This window comes from Bombyx mandarina, chromosome 01, assembly GCF_030267445.1.
Source record: "Bombyx mandarina strain Sakado chromosome 01, ASM3026744v2".
In the NCBI taxonomy this organism is placed as follows: domain Eukaryota; kingdom Metazoa; phylum Arthropoda; class Insecta; order Lepidoptera; family Bombycidae; genus Bombyx; species Bombyx mandarina.
This window is the reverse complement of record NC_143208.1, coordinates 7243080-7255266: the sequence shown is the minus strand read 5'-3', so window position 1 is coordinate 7255266 and position 12187 is coordinate 7243080. Positions and strand designations below refer to the sequence as shown.

Genomic DNA, 12187 nt, shown 5'->3' with positions numbered 1-12187 from the left:
CATCTTGTGAGTCTTCACGGGTAGATACCACCGCTCTGCCTATTGCTGCTGTGAGTGAAGCAGTAATTCGCTTCGTTTTTAAAGATCTAGCAGCAGTTGTACTATAAAACATTATAATTAGAGCTTATGTTTCAAGGTGGGTGGCAGCATTAGCGTTGTTGATATCTATGGGCTACTGGTAACTACTTAACGTAGGTTACACTATTAATATTGGCCGTCTTACCAAGTAAAGAATAATAAGAACGGATCCAAAATGTTGCGTTTAGAGGGAGCAGTAAAATCATTGGCGCTATCGTTGGCATAGAATAATCAGTAAAAAGATGTGATAAAATAACAAACTGCGGTTGTGAAGCCAACCTCTTGAGCAAAGAAGAAGACCAACCCTGTTACAAGTTTCTGAACATTCTCAAACGCTTCAACGGTAGAGATGTAATGTCTCCCACGTGGTAGTTAAATGTAGGAAAATATTCCAACAAGATTACTCTAACAACACCAGAACCATTTGCTCAAAAATACGAGGAAACCGGCCCCAAATGCAATGGGATGTGAAATAGAAAAGGAAATAAAGGATAGTCAGTGAAACTCAGAGCATCATGCGGGTATGCAAAAAATAAGTGAAATATATCCCGATCTGGTTCACAGTAAGTCCTGACAGTAGTAATAGTACATATATATTAATTAAATCGGTTAAAATAGTGCATACTAAAGTTAAAGCTGTTGAAAACAAAAACTGATTTATACTATGTGTTATGCAGTATGTTTGAGTAATAGCATTACGCTTGGATGCGACACGAGGTCTCGCGGTGCTAATACGATACGGTAACATTAATTTGTCACTCGTTCGACTTCATATTAAATTATTTAATAAACTCGAGCGCGGCTTTCCTGTGGTATAAATATTTTACGGTAATGGAGTTATTAATAGTTTTATAGGATTTATACGGTTATGGAATATCACAGCCAGTCAACACATTTGTTTTAAAAACTGAGACCTTTATTGGGGTGGTATGTATTCCTCCATCAGGACCTATGTGAGCTACAATGATATACTGTTGTATTATTGACCGTCTAATTCTTTACGCGGCCTTCCAAAGTGCCTATTAAGATGTAAGGTATGTATACGTATAAATATTCACGAATGAGATTGATACACGGAATATTTTTGGATTATTTAACTTTCGAGGTCTGTGGTTAGTTATGTTAATGTCAAATCTCAACTGGTTTTAATTGAAACAGCTAATTTACAATCCTATCAAAACGATTCCCTTGATGCTATTCTCTTCGAAAAGATAATGTATAGTTAAAACAAAATTACTTTTGAACAATGATGCTATGATTACTCTTAAAGATATTTTAAGCTGAAAATAGAATTGCATTAAACATATTAATTGCCATAATTGGATCATGTATTTCAAAGCCAATATCTACAGGTATACAAATTTATCTGTATATATATTCTCTATATATTTTTTTATCTGGTAACCTAAATTGATAATGGAAATGGCCATAGCCTAATTCAATCAAAGAGTAATTTCGCCTCCTTAATCGACTACAACTAAATTTTCAGCTTCGAACATCTACGTAAAAGTCATTAATATTTTTCACCCCCACCACCTTATAGTTTAAAATGAAGAATATTTGAATCAATAATAGTGCACACAACAGACCTTCTAACATAATAGGACTTCTTTTTGTTTGTTAGCCTTCTATCAATACTTATAACATAGTTGCATGCGTATATCATAATTTTTTTTATTGCTTAGATGGTTGGACGAGCTCACAGAGCCCACTTGGGGTTAAGTGGTAACTGGAGCCCATAGACATCTACAACGTAAATGCACCACCCACCTTGAGATATAAGTTCTAAGGTCTCAAGTATAGTTACAACGGCTGCCCCACCCTTCAAACCGAAACGCATTATTGCTTCACGGTAGAAATAGGCAGGTTGGTGGTACCTACCCGTGCGGACTCACAAGAGGTCCTACCACCAGTTAATTACATTTTGTCCCCAATATGTCGGAAAATCCCACGTTCTCCATATATAGCCAGATGATCGCTACAATTCGTTAAGCTTTCATTACCGTACTATGTAGTTGTATGATAAATCAATGTAGTAGTTTCATGTTCTGGCTAGTTTTCCCGACGATTTAACGGACTATGAATTAGGACTTCGAACTGTTTAAGATTAATTACTGTATTGACACACTCCGTGTTTGTTTGTAATGTGTTCATGTGTAACGGTTTCATAATTATAATTAGACTAAAAACAGGGTTGTATTTACTCAAAGCCCTTTAAGGCTCGCTCTTAATTAACAGCTCTTCTCATTAACTCTCGGTCCCAGCTGGGCAGCGCGTTGCTCCGTGAACTATGACGTCACTTTTTTAAACAGCTCGAGAAATCTTTTACATTCGCTGAGAAATAAGACGATGATGAATGCACGTCTGAGAAAAATAAAATAAACATAAAACTTCTTTAACTTATCGCGATTTTACAGAAGCGTTATTATTTTTATATTATTTATATAATTAATATGAAAATTAAATAGTTATATCGAATTGAGATTGAGCCCAGTTGCAGATCAAGCAAAAGTGCTCCCTAATTAGATTATAAGCCTATTTGTATTAAATCATACAAATACAATGTAGTGTGATTCGTATTGATACAAAAAAATGGATATTAAAAATTTGTTCCAATAAAAGTATAAATGTGAAGACATTTGATGTACGTTTTTTTGTAAAAGTGGATACATTTGACGTACTTTGGTTTTTTTTTTGTACCTATATTCCCTAAATGGCATGTAAACTATATTTTTAATACCCAACAAACACAAATTTTACCTGTCTTTCATTAGTAGATTTGGAACTCTTCGGTATTATGGAATTGTATACTCGTGGGATGTAAGTAATGGAAACAACATCTTTCAGTTCTCGTAGAATTGATTGAGTTATCCGAATTCTCCCAACGTTGATTACGTCCACAATTATAAAAGCATTTCTGCAGAGTATGCATTGAATCAGTCCACTTTAATTTTTGAAATATACAAAAGACTGCGCTTTATAACTCGGCGCGAAGACACAATCTCTAGGGATGTCTTTACATTTGCAACTATCGCTGTGAGATTTTCTGCTTCTTAACGCCTGCATAATTAACGACTCTCTTTGACATGTTTCAGGGCTAAAAACTTTTAAATGTATTAAACGAAAATCGTACTTTTTTAGTTTACTTAGCATTTATTTTAAAAAAATCCTCTACGGTGATGTGTAAAATGAACTTAAATGTGTCATAATCCCATAATATTGCATAAAAAATCCCATGAAACGATGCTCTATTAAAACAAAAGGAAATATTCACGTTGTTGTTTCAAATAAACATATTGTTTTAAAAAATAATTAGAAGTTCAAATTGGTATAGGTACTATTTATAGTCGAGTCAAACAATCTATATATTAATACGTGAAGTAAAAACTTTTTATCCCTTTTTACGAAAATTGCGCGGACGGAGGAGTATGAAATTTTCCACACTTATAGAGAATATAGAGAAGAAGTGCACAATGCTAATTTTTTTTTTAAATAATGCATAAAAGATACTTTAAATCAATAAAGAAAACATTACTACATGTATTTGACGCACACACGCATGCATACTATTTATTGTCAAACTTTTGTTCTTGACGTCTGTGGTCAAATTGAGATTAAATATTGTTTGTCTTTGTTAATATTTTTTATAATGTAGTCTTGGCGAAATTTGTGATAATAGAAGTATAAAATACAATCATAATAGTGTACAAACCTACAATACCAATTAATTATAGTCGAATTTCGACTACTGCGGGACCTCTAGTTCAATAAAAGACAACGAATATGTAATTCACGTCGGCTACCTACACACGAGAACTATTTTCAAGGCCCATGTTTAAAAGTTTTCAGCCATCCTAAAATGTTTGCTAATTAATAATGAAAATTTCTAAACTAACCTAGACATCCTTATTAGTTAAATATGCGTATAACTTCTTATACTATTTCGGGATAAGCAAACTTACTCCACTAACTTTCTGATCTGATATTCATAGTATCAGAAGACGACATAATTATCATTTTGTTATGCGTCCAGATATTGGTGGTATTTACTGGTGGTAGGACCTGTTGTGAGTCCGCGCGGGTAGGTACCACCGCCCTGCCTATTTCTGCCGTGAAGCAGTAATGCGTTTCGGTTTGAAGGATGGGGCAGCAGCCGTTGTAACTATACTGAGATCTTAGAACTTATATCTTAAGGTGGGTGGCGCATTTACTTTGTAGATGTCTATGGGCTCCAGTAACCATTTAACAGCAGGTGGGCTGTGAGCTCACCAACCAACTGAAGCAATAAAAAAAATATTGGAATATTAATAAATACTCCTTTAAGCAGTTTCATCAAATTGGCTTTTGATATGCATATTCTGGCATTGTACAAAATAATTGATGAAAATTTGTACTTACTTACGGAATTTTCACAAATATTTATTACATTTCACTTAACAAGCCCTCGTGGCCTAAAGGATAAGATGTCCGATGCATTTATATCTAGCGATGCACCGGTGTTCGAATCCCGCTGGCAAGTATCAATTTTTGCAATAAAATACGAACTTAACAAATCTTCACGATTATGATTGACTTTCACGGTGAATGAATAACATCGTGTAATAAAAATCACTATTTCTGCCGTGAAGCAGTAATGCGTTTCGGTTTGAAGATCTTAGCCGTTGGAGATCTTAGAACTCATATCTCAAGGTAGGTGGCGGCATTTACGTTGTAGATGTCTTTGGGCTCCGATAACTACTTAACACCTGGTGGACAGTGAGCTCATCCACTAAACTAAACAATAAAAATAAATAGAAAAATATGCTTCGAGTCGTGGTCGAGGCGATTTGTCAACCCCACGTGGGGTCTACGGACCGTCGAGGTGGTTTACCCGGTCTTTGATGACTGGGTGAATCGTGGCGGAGGACGCGTCACCTTCCGTCTGGTGCAGGTGCTGACTGGGCACGGATGCTTCGGAAAGTACCTGCACTGGATAGGAGCTGAGTCAAAGACGAGGTGTCACCATTGTAGTGCAGAGCCGGGTCTTGGTCGCAAAGATAGGACCGGAATTGTCACTGACTAGCGTCGTGGCGTCGATGCTTGGCGGCGATGAGTCCTGGAAGGCTATACTCGACTTCTGCGAGTGTATCATCTCGCAGAAGAAAGCGGCGGGGCGAGTGAGGCAAAGCTCTCCTCACTACACAGAAATCCAACGCCGCCGAGCAGGGGATCGGGACCGGGGTCGCATCCGTGATCCGGCCCCCTAAGAGCTTTAGGCTCCACCTGGGCGGGGAGAGATCCAGGCATGGGGCGGCGTGCTTTGCACACTCGCCTATGATAGGAAGCCGGGTGATGGCAGACCGCGTTCCCCCGGACGCTGCGGAGGAAGGTGCAGTGCGTTGGCATCAAGGCGAGCTTTCGGCCTGCCGACCGAGGGAACCGGCGGCCATGTCCGTCTGTGGTACGGCGGGATGGATGTAGTATGTTCGGTGTCAACCCTGTCCCGCCGTCTCAACTGGCCCGACCTGACCTCAACCCGACTGGACATGGTTTCATACGAATTCAAATTTGACGTAATTATTTTTTATTATTATTCACGAACGAAGCAGCGTTTTTATACAGATCTCAGAAATTTTTAATATTATATTGTGTGACTTAATAATCGTGATTCCAAAATTCTCGTTCAGGCAGTTATACCATACCAGTAAGCCTGTAACTCGTTTAATTTCAATGGCACTCTTTGATGTGAATAAATTTTGTGAAAAAATTGGCCTTAAGAATATCAAGGGTTAATCACGACGAGACAAAAGGAAGTGGCTCTCAATGCGCCCTTACCAAAGTGCTTTAGGCTCTCGAAAGGCACACTTGTGACTTTGATCTGCTTCTCGAATCGATGGCTCACTTTCTTAAGAATATTTGTGAAATTCCGACGATAAACATACTTTTATTAAACCCGTTGTTATAGCGCTATTGTCTATTACTTAAATGGAAATTTTTAGTATAGTTTTAAATTAAATTAAAATCGCACATCATACATTACATCATATTTTTATATAACAAATAATCAACTTACCTATCATAGAAGCAACCACGTAACTTAGACAACAATAACTGTACATAATGTAGAAATAAATAAAACAATTGAGATATTGATTTAAAAAATTCGTAACCGACCATGTAAGCTTCCGTGAAACTTTCACGTTATGAAATTAAAATATCCCAAGAAGTTTATCGATAACGTCAAGTCAAGATATCAACTGAAAGTTACAGGAAAAACTTTTAAATGAAAAGATTACAGTGTCGCCAGGCCCCGATGAAAATACCGGACAAGCTCCAAAAATAGTTGTTCTCTATTTCAGAACATTTCATTCAAAGTTGCTCGATGTAAAGCTAAGATTAGCCTAGCCTAAGGCGCCTTGACATTTCTGAGATTAAACTGGAAAATGTAGCTACCAATCAAGGAAATGCATCATACCGCATAAACGCTGGCAGAGCTTAAACTTATCTTTAGTACGTTCCGTCCATTGGTCCCGGGAGCTTTCGCCGCTCTAAATTCATGATTAGGCGGACCCGTCCCAGATGCTATCCATATTGCATCGCAGCGACGTCGCTATCAATTTACATGAAGCTTTGTATACGGGTTTTCCGTTCACAAAACTTGATTTAATGTGGTATCATCAAATTTGTATTATAGTAATAAATGTGAAGAATAATGAATTTTATTTCATATTAGTTTTACACGCTTTGGAAAAGAAGATTTTCCTGTTTCTGTGTTCCAAATTTTTTTTAAATCTTTTTTTTTTGTGATTTCAGAAAAAAAAACGATTTGTATTATAGTTTGATTAGGAAATCAATAGAAGAGTTCATATTAATAACATCCTTTTTTTTAAATAAGCTTATCAGCTTCGGAAGAGAAAATTCAAATACAAAAATAATATTTCGTATTAGTTTTTTCACATAGTTTTGTTTTCATTCGAAGCTACAGTTTCCATTTTTAGTTTTGGGGGCTTCTTAAATATATTAATAATAATAATAATGTTTTTATTGCAAGTAACCATGACTCATATAAATTGTTAATAAGACTTAGACATATGTTAGTAGTTATATTTACATCACAATGAATTACTGTCGTAACATCCCATGGGAGATGGCACTACAGCGACCCATGTATACACAGTCCAGCCTGCTTGCGATCATGCTCAGGATACTGTTGGAGCTGAGATGCACACCTCTTACGCATGGTAGCGTAAAAACAATAATTAATAATTAATTTATAATTTATTAGACATAAATATGTACATATTTGCTTGTAACGGACAACTGACGATGCCCTATGTTGTAAATAAATATGTCATACTCCTCGAGTCCTCCTGTTTCAACAGAAGCGGTGCCTAGTCAACACAAAGCGTACATTGTAATTACGTTATACTCGACAGCGCGTCGTGCTGGTAACTTAATATTCAAATCATTCGTATGAACAGTAAAACTAGGTGCAGTAATAGTATTATCAAATCTCCTCAGCTTTGCATTTCATTATGAAAACGGAATACACGTTGTACGAATGTTGCACATTTCATTAAGATTCTCTATTGGAGGTGCTGCGTTTAAGTCGAACTTTGCATACACCAGATAATCGAGTTTGAATTTATTTATTAAATGTAATCTTTTAAATTATTCTACTGTCGCTATCAGTTGGAGAGTCTATTAACGGCCGTCTGGTGTAGTGATAAGTGACATGGTCACTACACAAGGGTGCCGCGGGTTCGAATCCTGCCAAGGGAATATATTTGTATGATAAATATAAATGTATTTTCCAGGGTTATGGATGTATATTAAATATATGTATGTGTATAATAAAAATCTTATATTTATATCCGTTATCTGGTACCTGTAACACAAGCTCTTTACGAACTTATCACGGGACCAGTTAACGTGGCGTGATTGTTAGTAAATATTTATTTATTTATTTATTAGTTGGAAGAAAAATAATAATATATTATGAATAAAATAATATTATACAGTATTTAAAACTAGTGACAGTTTCCGTGAGGTGATACAATATGTGTTAGAAATAAAGAAAAATACGCAAATTGTTAAGTACCTACTCTTCTCAAATTAACGATCGGGATAAAAAAAAAGAATTATTAGTTATCTGCTTTTCATTTTAAATTTTTAGTGATTTATAAGTACAGCAGATTCTGGATGCAGAATACGTATTCTGACGTATAGATACTAAGGACAGGTGAAATTATTCCGTCACCTCAGAACGAAAATATCAAATGAGTTACAAACAAGACAGACAAGGCAATATTTTCAGACACTTAATTAATTACGGTGTGCAGTAGAACAAACGAAAAACCTTACCAGTGATTCGACTAAGGAGATTTTACAGGTAATTTCATTATCTTCATCTGAATTTGCCTAGCAGAAGATTTGACAAAAAAAATGACGATTTCGGTTTTCAGATTAATCCTGTTAATATAGAATACTAGCGACCCGCCCTCGCTTCGCTTCGGAAACATTAAAACACACATGAAACCAAAAAAATAAAATAAAAAAAAATGAAAAAAAAAGTAGCCTATGTTCATCAGGGACAATGTCGGCTTCTAATGGAAAAATATTTTTTCAAATCGGTCCAGTAGTTTCGGAGCCTATTCGAAACAAACAAACAAACAAATCTTTCCTCTTTATAATATTAGTATAGATTTATAGCTTAAAGATTTCGTACAAAACCATAATAGTAATTTCTTTGTTTTTACTGTTTAACACAAAATCACTTAAAAATAATAAGAACTTACTTTCAACGAATAAGGTCTTTTCACTACGTTATATACAAGCAGAAAATAAAACAGTCAGGAAGCTATTGCTCCTTCAATAGATAGTTTAAATAAAATGCTATATATTTAATGTACTATTTTATGTTTGGTTCTATATTCATAACGATACTTAAGTATTATTTTTCGAATTCCAACTGAGATCCTCTATTTTAATAAGTTTAGAAATGAATTATATTTTTATTGCATAAATGGAAACGAGGTTACTACTGTCTATCTCATTATATAATGTGGTCAGACAATATTTCAGTAATTTGTTTCAATTAGCAGTGATCTAGACCAATCGAGACCAAATTAACAGGCGTCTGTTTAATTAGCATAACTATTTATAATTATCACGCGGTATCGATTTAATATTGTTTGGTTTGGGTCACATTTTAATAAAAGTATTTATTTTTGGTTTGTTGTATATACTTGTAGTTAAATGTTTAATCAAATCAATACTTCATCTTTTTATGGAACTGAGTTTTGTTTTTCCGCTTAGCCCCCCCTATCTGAGTTGATCTTGAAAGATATTCACAAAGCAATTATTTTATTTCTTTTCAATGTCATTTACGTAAAGTGGAATTATTGTAACTTGTTCACACAAAGTTGATCGCGTAACAGATTTTATAAGCGGCGGCTTGGTTGTGCCTTTAATTTTGCTGACATCCATGAGCCACATCCTAAGCCTGGATGAGAAAAGAGGAGGGTTGAGTACGTCTTTTCCAACGTAAAACAGACAACGGCGAATGTCTGGTGGCGGTTAATTAGCTGGACCTAAATAAGGCTTCTGCGACCTCGAAAAATTAAATCTCTTCCAAAAGCACTGCTGTGAAAGGACGTGGGACCGCACGATGTGTATTTTCCCAAAAAATCCTCACGAGGCCACGATCCTCGGCATTGAGGATTATCAGCGCAAGGAGAAGGCTGAGCCAAAGTAACTACTTAACTTAATATCCCGTGGGCCATTTACTCTTCTGCCCTTGTTTCGACATTAGAGACTATTAAAATTTAATTTCCAGCACATTAATCCCAAGCATCGATTAATTAGTCAGTCACGATACATAGTATCCACAAAGATTCGCTAATGCTTCGCGTGACCAACTCGGATTACGATTCGGAGTTTTCGTTTGAGTCATAAATATCGACGCTTAACGAACCAAAACCAAAATCGATTTAACTCGAATACAACACTAAGGGGAAGTTTGTCGACGATTAACGTTTACAAAAGTAGCTGCAGCAATGAAATGATTTATAAGTTCCAGGAACAATTGTCCTCTGAAAGTTCTCGGACTGTTGCAATGAAAACACAATAACACAAGTAAATGAAGCTCGAATCGATTGTGTTTTCTTGTTCTTAAAGCTTTTTAAATTAGTGCTACATGCATGATAATATGATGTAGGTATGAATGTAATGAAATCAATTGTGAAAGTGTGAAAACCACATCATCATCATCATCAGCCTTTATCTGCCCACTTCTGAACATAGGCCTTGAATAATTGCTCATTTTGTTTTACTGTCTCACAATAAAACCGACAATTAACAAAGCCAAATGAAAATTAAAAGCTGTTGAAATAAATAAGTTTTAATTTAATATTAGATATGGAATACATTATTTTGTATAATAACGTCAACATTCTAAGGCACAATACAAATTCCTTACTAATTTTTATATGGTGGAAGATAAACACTAAGGGTGTCCAAAAACATATTAATATTGATAAAAGATTAACAATTAACCATTTTTTAAATTTTTTTTTTATTGCTTAGATGGGTGGACGAGCTCACAGCCCACCTGGTGTAAGGTGGTTACTGGAGCCCATAGACATCCACATCGTAAATGCACCACCCACCTTGAGATATAAGTTCTAAGGTCTCAAGTATAGTTACAACGGCTGCCCCGCCCTTCAAACCGAAACGCATTACTGCTTCACGGCAGAAATAGGCAGGGTGGTGGTACCCACCCGCGCGGACTCACAAGAGGTCCTACCACCAGTATATACCACCATATTGGCTATCCGGGGTCTGAATATACTTATTCTTACTTACTTATACTTCATATGCATATTCTAAGTCCCATACGGAACATTCATTAGTTTAATTAATTTTAGATGGCTCATAACGTCATCTTTTTTTCTTCCTACCTAAGCCTTGAGAGGCTATTTCAGTGGAACCTTAACTAGTAGGTGAGCTCACGGGGCTCAAACCTGACGACGTTACTAACACGAACCGTGCTTTGCAGAATCTACCACCGGATCGGAAACGCGACCCACTGATAAGATCCGGCGAGAAACTCAGTGGGCTGTGTGTCTGAGGGTTAATTTACTCGTCGAGGCCTTCGTCGCAAGCAACGGGTTCGACGAGAACGGTGACCGGTGCTTGAGGTACCTAAAAGCACCGTTAGCGGATCGGGAGGATCCGAAATGACGTGTTTGGGGCGACGTCGACTGCTTTCCATTCTTTCCGCAGGATCGGGAATTAACGTCATCCTGTTTCGTACGACGATGAAAATATATGTATTAGCGATGATAAGTAAAATATTATCAAGGTTTTATAACAATTATGGTTTGAATTACAGAACTATTACATTAAATCTGAATAGAAATCTAAAACTGGTATTCTTGAAGGGAGGGAGCAATATTAAAAGTTTCCTCAATTTAACTTCTTGAGATTCCCCGATGCATACGAAGCGCTGACGATTCTCATATTCATAACTCAAAAGCCATTGCAAACTTTGTCAGAATATACGAAGTTTCATTGTTTGCGAAGATTTAGTTCTCCCGTGTAAAGGAAACGTAAAATTGGAATAGTGCATAGATATAAATTTTATAGCTGAAATGGTTTCCTTTTCGAATGCACGTTGAGAAAAATATGATCTAGGTATGGATGTCGACCCTTTGTTTGTTTATTCGACACAGCAAATCTTAGCAATGAAAAAATGTTAACCGATTTTCTCATTAATATTATTTTGTTTGTAAATATCAAAAATGATTAAACTAGCACTTTTTAAGGCATTATCAAAACTCACTTTTGTTGTACTCGCAGACAGTTGTACTAGTCACAACTGTTCTATTGATTAAGAATATTAAAATGTCTGCGTTAAATTCGGTAGGCAGCGGCTTGGCTCTGCCCCTGACATTGCTGAAGCCCATGGGGGACGGTGACCACTCACTATCAGGTGGGTCGTATGCTCGTCGGCCAAAACAAGCGCAATAAAAAAAAAGTTAAAGCTTCATACTGATAGCTTGATGATTGAGTATCAACAATAACGATGGATGACGTACGAGGTGAAGTAAGTACAAATCTTTTTGTT

The 12187-nt window shown here is 36.2% G+C and overlaps 1 protein-coding gene across 1 annotated transcript in view; it reads right to left on the bottom strand.

The window, feature by feature from the left end:
• RDL2 (ionotropic GABA-aminobutyric acid receptor RDL2) overlaps window positions 1-12187 on the bottom strand; it is a 37748-nt gene that overhangs the window by 11656 nt on the left and 13905 nt on the right. The gene's annotated exons all lie outside the window — the stretch shown is intronic.